Below are 11554 nucleotides of genomic sequence, written 5' to 3'. Positions count from 1 at the left end.
ATGTCAAGAGGATATATTGAAGCTTGAATTTCAGTAATAGACTGCTGGACTGGTGAGCATCATATTATTTAAGATATTTGCCAGTCATTTTTTCCTTTTCAAAGAGGAATTGCAAAGGGAAAGGAGAGGGATTGTTAGAGGTAAACCTACAGAATGCTGTCTTCTAGAATGTGTAATGTTCTTTCTCTACTAACAGTTCCAAACAATCTGTAATATTGGGTTTTCTTCAACAATGACATTTTAGCTAGTCATATTCCTTTCTGGAGTGCATATCTGAAGGAAAACTCATCACACGTATTTAGGTGTATTTATAATGAGAAAGTTGCTAGGGAGTAGTTAAACTACAGATATTCTTGGGTGAAGGGCTGAGTGGTTGAGAAATGCCAGTTTAGTTCAGTCAAGGACACAGTTCAGTTCGTGTCTGTAGCACTGGTATAAATGAGCTTTAAGGCCACAAAGTTACACTGGTTTGAGTGTTAGGGGGAAAGCATTAGTGTCCTCCAGACTTGTTTTACAGATCACTATGCCCCCCTGGTGAATTTAAGTTTCAAATGGGTTACAGGCCTTCCTCATTATTCAGGGCCTGGACTCAAACCTACCTTTTGGATGCATGCTATTAAGAGATGAGACCAAGAGATTCTGTTCTGTGGTGTGCTGAACGTCTGCTGAAAGAGAATGTTCTAAAAACTTCTCAAACTTTTGAGTCCTCACCATAGGGGCTGAGAGAAGCTGAGAAGCTTGGGACTGTAGCTGTCCTAGGCTGGCTCTAGGCCCCCCAGTTCTCAATTTGTGTCCAGAGCCCTATTAGCCACACCTGGGAGTGCAAATCATGGCTCTTTTCTATCCAGACCCTGGAGCATTCAGAAACACAGGCATAGGCAAAGGTGGGGGCCCATGCCAATCGAACTGTCTTTGGATAAAGAAGTTGTCTTGTTACAGAGTGGCAAGCTGCTGAAGAGGTGGGGTAGAATCAAATGACATAAGCTCAAAAGGACAACAATAATAAAATTGTGTGGGCAAAGTTCTCATACTACTTTGTGCTGCAAGTTTTATTTGTAGTGTTCATTATTTTCTCAAAGCATTCCTTTGTGATACAATTCCATGTTAAGGATCATCTACTGTCATCCAGATAAACGTGTTTCTACCTAAATGCTACTGCAAGCTCACAAATTCCACTTAGGATTTGTTTAGTTTTGTTTAGTAAATCTTTTCAAGTGAAGCGTTGCTGTTTTTGCCTTGCTTACTTTAAATCCACCGTTGGGATTAGTTTGATTATTTACTCTTAATAATGGAAATAAGTCAAAGGGGAAATGCTTTTCACACTGGGCAGGCACCATGTTCTTCTGGTATGAACATTCTTTTCCTTTGTTTTTGAAACAATCTTTTGATTTCTTTGGTCTTCCTTTCACGATGTTTAGGAGAAAAGGAAACTGCTGTTGAATAGGAATGCCTGGGATTTCTGTTTTACATTAGACTTTTTTAAATATTTGAACTCTGCTTTGTGACGGAACAAATTAGAGCTGAAACTGCAGGGCGGGTAAGGAGTTTCAAGGTTTCCTTATTTGATTTTCAGGGGTCTATATTTACCCTACTACATTTTACACTGTGAAGTACCCTTTCTGCTCATTCTAAACAGTCTTTTTATTGCTAGCAGGCTTCTAAACTCATAGTTACCTGCACAGCAGCTGCCAATCTTCTCTACTATTATGTTTAAAGAAAACACACCAAACAACAAAATCCCAACAGACAGACAGATGAAAACTTCCCTTATGCCTGGTTTCAGTTTTGTTTATTCTCTCTGCCTATCTCAAAGCACAGGTTTTTGTAGCTTGATTGCAGCTTTAAGAAAAGTAAAACCTTAAAGCAGTGTGTTTTCCCTTCCTTAGTAAGCAGCCGGGGAATCAGAGATCTGCATGTCGCAGTTTTGTTCAGTGAGACACATGCAAGTGCTGGCAGTGCAAACTGGTGCCTTCCCAGAGTCCCAGCAAGGCTCCATCTAGAAACCAGTACTCAGTTCAGATGCTTAGGAGAGAGGGCTGTGTAATCTCCTTGCTTCTGTATTAGGTACATTTGCTGTGGGATAGAAACTTGAGAGAGATTCACTTGTTCAATAAAAAGGCAAGTGAGATGAAACTCATTTCCTAACATATTTTATCTATGCCAGCAGTTTGGTAGTTCTTATATACAGTAAGCAATAAAACTAGTTAAAAGATCATTAAATAACTCCCATGAAGTTATAACAATGCAATAAAAAATCTAACCAACGCAGAGAACCTTGCATCATGAAGCCCTTTAATCAGTCCTTTCCTGGGCTGTGTTCAGACCAGTGACCATAAATCTATCAGCTATCCAATCTCCAGCGCTGCATTTCCTCTTTTGCTCTGAGATGCTGGGCCACCATGGAAGGAGAGCTGAAATCTTGCTGTAGTCACTGTGGTGTGCCAAGCAGCTGTTCAAAGCTAGAGAAATTGCTTTGAACAAGGCAGAGAGGAGTTCTGATTTTAAACTTCTGTATTAAAGTGGTAATGAAATGTATTTTTGTACATAGCTTTGAAAATCCCCACTGTGGAATCATGCACTGTCAAGGGTCATTTTAATAACATTGATTGTTAAAAGACACCGCTCCCAGTGTAAAACCAGAACTCATTAGAATTCAGGATAGAGCTGATTACAGAGGAATGTGTAAAACTGAATATTAAGAAGATTAAGAAGAGCTGGATATCAGTGCTATATTCCAAAGGGAAATCCACCATGTACTTACTGTCCCAATCAGTGGTACCCAAAGGCAATGTGTACCTCTGTGAGTGTACCCTACTGGAGAGGGAACTCACAGAGTTGGCCAAGGGTAACTATAAATATTAAAACCTTTATTATCAATGTTTGATAGAAACATAAAAAATTTATGGTTGTATACAAATTCTTTCTTTATTGGAGAGACACATGAGATTTTGTACTGCCAGTGTTAAGTCACTTTTTTCTTTCAGACAAAATCTAATTATTTCCACCCAAATTTATTTCTTTCTTTAACAGAGGTGGCATCATCCAAAAGAAGTAAAATAGAATGAATAGCTGAAGCCCTGTATGTAGTTAAATAGCAGATTCTGTATCAAGGTCATTCAGATAGGCTGTTCTGCTATGTTTTGTTCCTTTTTCCTTTTTTCCTTTTTTAATTTCCAATCCCCTAGCCTCTCTGCCTCCTTTTGCTCTTCAGTATGTGTTTGTCACAGACTCTCTCTTGTTTAGAAACAAATGCATTCAGACATCTTTGGTACTTAGAAAAGCAGTCTCAAATTGTAGCAATCATTAACATAACAGGAGCACATAGGAGTTATCCAGCATATGGAAAAACCTGGGAAGACTCGAGTGCACTCTGTAACTGTGTGAGATGGAAATGAGAGGTATATACCCAAATATGAATTTCCATGCCCCTATAGCATGCAAATGGAATTACTTTCCACATTGTTGAGAAAATTAATTACATAGATGTAGAATCTGAAGAAGAAACCTTCTTGTTTTGTAGTGGGAAGCTGTATGAGATGTAGCAACACCTTTGTATTTAAAATATGATTATCAGAGTTGAAATGTGGAATTAAGCAATCTTACACTATTTATGCCAATGGAACCATACATGTAAACTTTCTGAAAAATACAATGTGCAGAGAAACTAATTTAGGAACTAACAGTCAGTAGTGGCACTAGTATCATTCTAGAAATAGATTTCATAGTTCTGTTGTGAACTATGAAAAATCAGGGTTTCTACATTTTACTACTGTTTTCTACCTTCTCAGCTGGTGTCTTTTAAGTGGCCAGACAGTACTCACTGGGACCCTTTCCCCCTCCCAGCACCACATCCAGTAAGGCCCCAGCTCAGCTGTATCTTTGTGTAAAACTCTGCAACAAATAGCCAATAATCGTCTCTAGCTTGTCTTGTGCCTTCTGCAAGTGCAGTAACATTATTGTTTCAGAAGCATTTGAGAAATACTTAGAGGGGATAAAAAAACCCCAAACTAACAGAAACAAGACATTTAAAATATTCTCCTAGGCTACCTATCCTCCCATGTTATTTTACTACCACGCTGCCATGGCCCTCTTGGCTTTCATGCAAACTACACTGTGTGGCCAGCAGACTTAATTTTCATATATTTTCAGCAAAAATGCACACTTAAATGTGGCAATATGTTTGTGACAGTGACACTGCTATTGCACTACTAAGTTGCAAGATTCATTTCACTTCAATTGCTATAAATTTATTTAATTTAGATTAACAAAAGCCATCATAGGGTAATCAAAACTGTAAATAACTGAAGCTTCTTTTGAATAAATCAGTTTTTGAATAGACAAAGAGTAGAATACACTTTCTTGCAATCTAGGACAAAATGCTGTGTATGAAAGTTTCAGTAACTGTCCATGGACAGTCTTTGCTGTAAATGAATGTTTTTTGAATAACACTAGTAATCTGAAGGTAATGAAAGCAGCTTGTGCAAGGTGCAATAAACAGCCATTGTTGTGTCTCCTGAATATTACTTTATGCTACTGTGAAGATGATGTCTTTTTAGTCTTCCATCTGTTTTGAAAAAAAATAAAATTCAGAGGCCACTAGTCTGAAAGAAACAAGGACAAGATAATAACTAGAGACGCAATTAATCCCTGTGCTTTGGAATAGGACAAATTGTTACAACAATCACAGAGAAAGCTGTACAGAGGTTACAGGAAGGCAAGTTAATGCAATGCTTAAAAAAGGGAACAAAGAGTATTAGAAAGAGCTAAATTACTAAAGCAAAGACATGAAAATACAGCTTAATAAGAAACAAATGTTGCATGCTGTGTATTAACAGTGGAATGCTTGCAGAAAATATGAAAAAGTCTTTGTTTACTCAACCCTGACTCATGGGCAAGGGTTTACATAAACTGAGCTTCTCTCCTGATCACAGGTGTGTGGGAAGTCCTGTGGGGATGGATAGTCAACAGGGCTTCTCACTTGAAATCAGACAAATGTTTGGATTCAGTCACTCAGGGTACAAATTTCGGTTGCATGATTCTCAGCAAAAACCTCTCATTTATTCATTGGGGCCAAAATCCCACTAATGCATCAGGCTTCAGCTCCGTTCAGCACTGGCTTCTAAAGGAACAGCGGAGTGCTGGCAGCCAGGATCCATGGCTGGATCTCAGCCCTGCTCCTGGATGGCAGCACACGGTGCTCTGTGGCTTCCCAAGCTGCTTCTGGGGCTCTCTTGCGTTCACTGACAGGAACGAGCTTTTGTCTTATGTGCAGAGGAGGAAATGTTGGCAATAAATGTCCTCATTATTGAATATACAGAGCAGATGCTGCTTTCAGGCATGCCCTTCCAACATGACTGAAGTTGAGGCTGTCTTGAATCTTGTCAGGACTCTTTCAAGCCTGCATCACTTCCAGACATCCAGGGAGCCTTTGGGATGTTAAGGGCCAGGATCAAGACAGCAGAGGTTCAAACAGTGGGACATCAGAGTGGAGGAGAAAAAATGCACCTAGAAAGGACCACAGCAGGTGATGTAAACTCTTATTACAGTCTATAGAAGTTTAATGAAAGTAAGTCAGAATAAATAAATAAATACCTGAGGTGGAACCAAGAGGCAGCTGACCCATCCTGAATGGGAACTAAATTGCAGTTGACCCTATTGCATCACTGAACTACCCTCCTCAAGGGGAAGGAATAAAAGTTCCATATTGTTTTGGGGTTTTCTTCCACTTTAAAAATAGTTTTACTAATTCAAGAATTACTAAGAAATGTCTACTGTTGGTAAATATGCATGGTAAGTACTTGACAGATTGAATTCACTCCCCTCTTTTTATGCTGACATCCTTCTCATTGCATAGGGAGATTCTACAGATGTACAGGATGGGATGTTTATGGCATTTCCGTGTGCCTTAAATCTCTGAAGAGTTTTCTGTGTGTGTGCTTTATATTGAGTCATTAAATATAAAAACAAACTTTTTCATAAACCAGCTTTGATCTAGGCTTCCTGTTATTTATCTTGGCTGCCTATATCATACACTGAGATCCTACCTGATTATTATTAGCTCCCCAAATCTTTATATCACTCCACATAATCAATGCTGATCCCAGCCAATGCAGGCAGTAGGAGTTCCTCAAACAAAGGCATGGTCAGCATAATAGCACTTTAATTATTGCAGCATATGTTTTCAAATAAGTCTTTTCTTTCCAGTATCAATTGAACAGAGTAACTATACACATCTTATTAATAGATGATGTTAAAAATATTATACATGTAAATTACAGCTTTTCCCACTAAGTGTAAGAAGCAGTAATGCAATGTCTTGGAGGTATTAATGTTCGCTTAATTTAAATCATGTTGCTAGTGCTGTTTTCTGTTCTCATTCCCTTGTGTTCGCACTCTCTACAGGATGTTTTTCATTCAACTGCTGTGTAAAACAAATTTGCTTGCAGGGGTTTGGTGATATAAAGAATCTGACTGGCACCAGTGCATTAGTTATTCTACATATAACTGAAAACATAAATTCAATATTTGGAGAAGTAGAGATAGCAGCATCTACTGGTTTAGAAGACGCAGATGACATGTTTTTGGTTATCAAGTGTGCTGCAAGTTCATGGGTAAGTTCAATGGAGAACACATTGATCCCTTCTGTCCCTCAGCTTCCCAACTTTATATAGCCTCTTGCACCCTGCACCATTTTTAAGTTCTCCTAAAGGAAGTGCAGTGCTTCCTTCATTTTTTAAAAGATATTTCAGGGAAAATAGTGTTATTTACTTTGTGGGGAAGACTAAATATTAATCTGTCTCCCAAGAGAGTCTAGGCTAGGAACCCCATGAAAATACTTCTATAGGCAGCACAGTCATGCTTGGAAAAGGGGAATAACTCTTTATCTCTTTATAAAAGTACTTGCTGCTCATGCAAGATATTAAGGACTCAGTTCTGAATCAGAGCTCTGATTCTGTCTTCTGGATAGATACAAATTAGAAGATAGATATACAAATTGGTGTGAGGATTTTTCATGCCTTAGCTACCTACAGCTTCAACTCTCAGCTAAAAACAATAAAACATTAAATTAAAGTTAGAGATATTTTTAAGTGGTTGAGCATATTGTTTTTATTACTGTTCTCATGCCATGAATCTGTATTTTTTTTTCTCTGATGTATACAGACTATACACACATGTACATATATGCACCCACATGCAGACATACAAAAGTCTGCTGAAATTCCTGGTCCTTCCAACTAAAGATAAGTACAATAATTATAGTTTTTCCTGAAAATCCCTGTTCCTGAAGTCACTGGATTAGTTCAAAATTTCAGCTTCTGTTTGAAATGCAGGCTTTCTGGAATCTCAAAACCACCTGGTAATTCTGGACCTTTCATGACTGAGTCAAAAAGCTAAAATGTAACAGTAGTAAGTTATCTGTGTATTTAGAAAGAGAATAATTTTGGATAAACAACTATTTGAAAGTTTATAATGCATCTGAATGAGACTTCTATTTTCCTTTGCAGGCTTACAGACTTGCCATTTTACAAATCATGCAATGTAATCATTGTAGGTCCCCACAGCCTGTATTTCCAGTCATGTTACCTGTGAAAGGCATGTTTCTTCTGCTGGAAAAGAGTATCTTATATGCTATTGCCTTTATTGTTACTTACTGGAATCATAGGATTATTTAGGCTAGAAAAGACTTTTTAAATCATTGAGTTCAACCATAAATGAAGAATTTGGATTAGTGTGGTGGGTTTATTTGAGAGAGCACTTTGCTTTCCTGATTTTTTTTCCTTTCCAGATTGAAATTGATGGCTTAAGCTCACCAATATGGTGAGATCACTGATCACCATCACAAGACTGCAAACTAAAAAGCAGGCTAAAAAGCAGCCTAAAGTTAAGTTGATTTAACTTAGAATTGAATGTAAACCCTAGTTCCTAAAAATTTGCACATATGTAGGTAATTTTCAATGCAGTGGATAAAATTTATATCCTTTCATAATTAATTTGATTGTTTCTATACAACTTTGCTGGAGGACTCTGACAAATGTGATACTCATGCTGTGTGAATGTCTGATTCATGTGCAAACTGTACCAATTCAGGGTAACCACCAGTGGGAATAAAGCACTACCTGCTGACCTGTAAACATAAAGGGAAAAGAAAATTGGAAAAAAAAAAGAAAGTATCATCTTGGTAATGCACATTCCATTTTAGAGTTAAGGAAATAGTCACTGGAAATAATTGTGGTTGAGCAGACTCCTCCTCTGTTGATTTCTATTAGAAGTGTATGAATTGTTTCCTTTACACCATTGAAATGTAGAGAAAGGATTTTAATGCAGTCAGTTAAGTTCATGGTAACAACCCTTATGTCAATTTGCAGAGATGTATGTGGGAGCTGTATCCTCGTGGCCTGGTCTGTTGCATGGATGTCTGAGGACAAAAATATCAGGAGATTCAGTGCCACTGAACTTACACACACTAGAAGGGTGGTGGGTTAAAAGTTGATCCACTGTTTTCCTTCAGCATAGACTGAGTCTCTTCAAGTAAAGCTTCAGGCCACTTCTGGGGCATCATTGCAGGTAAATGAGCACTGTGTTTATTAGTCTCTATGAAGAAGGTTTCAGTTTTAATGATTGCAAGATCAAATATTTGACAAAAAGTGAAAAGCAAAGACCGGAGGTATATATTCTAAAGTGAAAGAGGGAGGAGAATAATGAGTTTGAAAAGCATAAAACACAGGCTGGTCAGTGGAAAAGAATGCTACAAAGGTCTCTGTGTGAATCTTCGGTTCCTGGAGTTTCTGCCAATTCCTTTTATTACTCTTTCAAGTAACCAGGTACATATGGCATGTTTGTAAGTAAAGCAGTCAATGAAGTTAGTTACACCTCTGCATTTATTACCCTACCCCTGAGTATTATTAACTTTTACATTCCCCATAAAATATAATTTATCACTTAAATAATTTGCTTTGTGTCAGGGTTCAGTGTGCTCCAGTGCTTTCCTGCTCATTAAATGAGATATTTTTACTTAATGAGCCCAGAATGTCCTTTGCATTTAACATTAGAATTGATTTCAAACACTCCATTTTTCTAACATATTTGTATGTAATTTCAGAATGTGGACTTCATTCCACAGTCTTACTCTGAAGAAAAAAGAGCTACAAAGAATAATGACCCATGAATTCTGGAGAGGAACACGGGAAGTATGAGTGAATATTTAAAAAAACCCTATTATCTGCCTGCACTTTGCATTCTTTCATCTAGTTTGAAAGTCTGAATTACTATTTGAGCCTGATGCTGCAGTTATTACATACATAATACTCTAACACATGGGCCGGAGCTTATCTGGCTCTGTCACTTCGGCCTGTGCCAGGAGTGGGTCACACCCCAGGAGCAGGATGACCCGAGGTGCCACTAGAGCACTTACTCTACAGCTTTTTGGCTGTCAGTCTGGGCTCTGAGGAGGAAAGGATGAGAGGGAGGTCTTTTGCATGGGATAATAGAGGATTTATTGCTCTGGGGAATCTTGGGGGCAAAAGACAGAAAATGCAAGTGTGCAACAGGTGAAATAGGGAGGTGGTTCAAAGGGAGGGTACAAAGCATCAGCTGATCAGAGATATCCTGGGGAGGGTAAAAGGCAGGGTTCACAAAATCATCATCCGATGAGGGAGATGGGGGCGGGGGCGGGGAATTGGGTCACATGGACTAAGCAAATCAAATTTAGGGGATTTCTGAAGTGGAATTCCAAACATGCAGCGGGCCTAAGCAAGGATTGACAGGAGACTCAGGGTAGATTGACAGCATGGGGTGTAAGCAAACCATCATCTGGAGCATTTGGACCAAACCATCAATTTGGGCAATAACAGAACATACCATTAACAAGAAACACACTGCAACAATACTCCATTAGCAAAGTGTTTTTAGAAGGGACTGCAGGATACGGATTTCCATAAAACTAACAGCATTTAAAAACCCCACACTTAGATGTATGTGTGTGATGCCCTGATTCATATAGCAGACAGCTAGTCTTTCAAATGTACACAGTTCGCATATAAATATCTGTAGGATAAATAAACATCATAGAACTCTAGCAATGTGCACCTAATGGAGATCTGGTTTGTATCTTTGCAATTGCAAATAATCACTTTGCAATAATTTAAAAAATCTGAGTAGAGAAACACCCTATTGTGCAGTAAATAATTTGCTCTTAATGGAACCAAAAACCAGCCCAAATCACTGGGACCAAAAATCAGCCCAAACTTCTGAGCTGTCTCAGCAATTCCAACTAAACACTGTGTCACCACACTTTAAATGTAATTTTGCCACCAGCTAGATCTCAAGGAGTCACTGAGAGGTACATGATGGATTCACAAGTGGGTGTTCATTTGAGTCCATTAGAACAAATGTGACCATCTGTGCATCAGCTGTACACCACCAACATACAGGGTGCAAGTCTGATCAGTCAGGTGCTCAGGATCCATGGCAAAGTGCATGGCATGAAACACTCAACAGAGCACAGGAAAGCAGAAATTCAATCCCATAAAAATGCTAATATTGTAATATAGATTTTTTCCTACTTCTGAGTGAGAAAATATTAACTTGTGAAATAAGCAAAAGTATATTTATATTTAACTGAACTTACAACATTTTTTTCAGAGTATATTTGGCCATCATTAAATGCCATATGCATTTTTTCCCATGGTTGCCTTGTATCACCTGATTAAGATCTTGGGTTGGCTCCTCTGGACCAGGTTCCTTGACTGATCTCCATTTCCTACATCCATGTAACTGTGGGGCAGCTGGATGTGGTGGAAGTGTTCATTGTGGGATGTGCCATGGCTGCCATGGCACACAGTGGGCAAAGGAAGAGGAGGTAGCAGTGGGTGGGGAGTCTGTGCCTTGGTGTAGCACCTTCCTCAACACACTGTCATGTTTGCCAGGGGGAATCTCAAAATTCTCATCAGACTGACAGAACCAGCTTATTGGGAAACAAAGGGTTCTAAAATAGTGCAATATTGTTTCATGAGACTGGGTCACGCCTCGCAGGCCAAGGAGAAAAAGGAGTTTTCCCTGATTGTGGCAATAGGAGTTAACAGTACTGTGATTATCCATACAAGTTAATGAAATGTGAGATCTTCATCTTTGCCATACAGGGAGAGAAAAACAAATGAAAAATTGGAATCAACTGTTGATTATAATTTAGTGAGGGGTAAACATGCCCAGGTTATTTAATAATGCCATCTCATCATTGAAAAGGCTACTAAGTAACATAATAACTCTGATACAGATTGGGGAAATAATGTCATTGAATATGTAAAGTATGAGGGAATACCTTCTCTTGCTGTTACCTATCAGAGGATGCGTCACATACCCCTAGGAAATCAGTTTATTTTGCTTCTCCTTACAGTCCATAATTTTGTCCATTTGAGCTACAGAGAGTTAAGGCTGGTACACTTAAGCTGAATGTGCATGCTTTTTTCCATATTTTTCACTGTAAAATGAAGAGTATTGGGGTTTTGTTTTGTGCTTTTTTAAAGTTTTGCTATGTTCCCTTCCCTCTCCCCATCCC

The 11554-nt window shown here is 38.6% G+C and overlaps 1 long non-coding RNA gene across 1 annotated transcript; it reads left to right on the top strand.

The window, feature by feature from the left end:
• Window positions 1–4932: 4932 nt before the first annotated feature.
• LOC107208249 lies at window positions 4933–9599 on the top strand. The gene is made up of 4 exons (XR_001523138.2): window positions 4933–5524; window positions 6447–6611; window positions 7162–8565; window positions 9101–9599. It is a non-coding gene; the product is annotated as an uncharacterized LOC107208249 (long non-coding RNA).
• Window positions 9600–11554: the final 1955 nt, after the last annotated feature.

This window comes from Parus major, chromosome 8 (genome assembly GCF_001522545.3).
Source record: "Parus major isolate Abel chromosome 8, Parus_major1.1, whole genome shotgun sequence".
NCBI classification, from domain to species: domain Eukaryota; kingdom Metazoa; phylum Chordata; class Aves; order Passeriformes; family Paridae; genus Parus; species Parus major.
The sequence above is the reverse complement of the archived record's forward strand: the minus strand, read 5'-3'. Positions and strand labels throughout refer to the sequence as shown.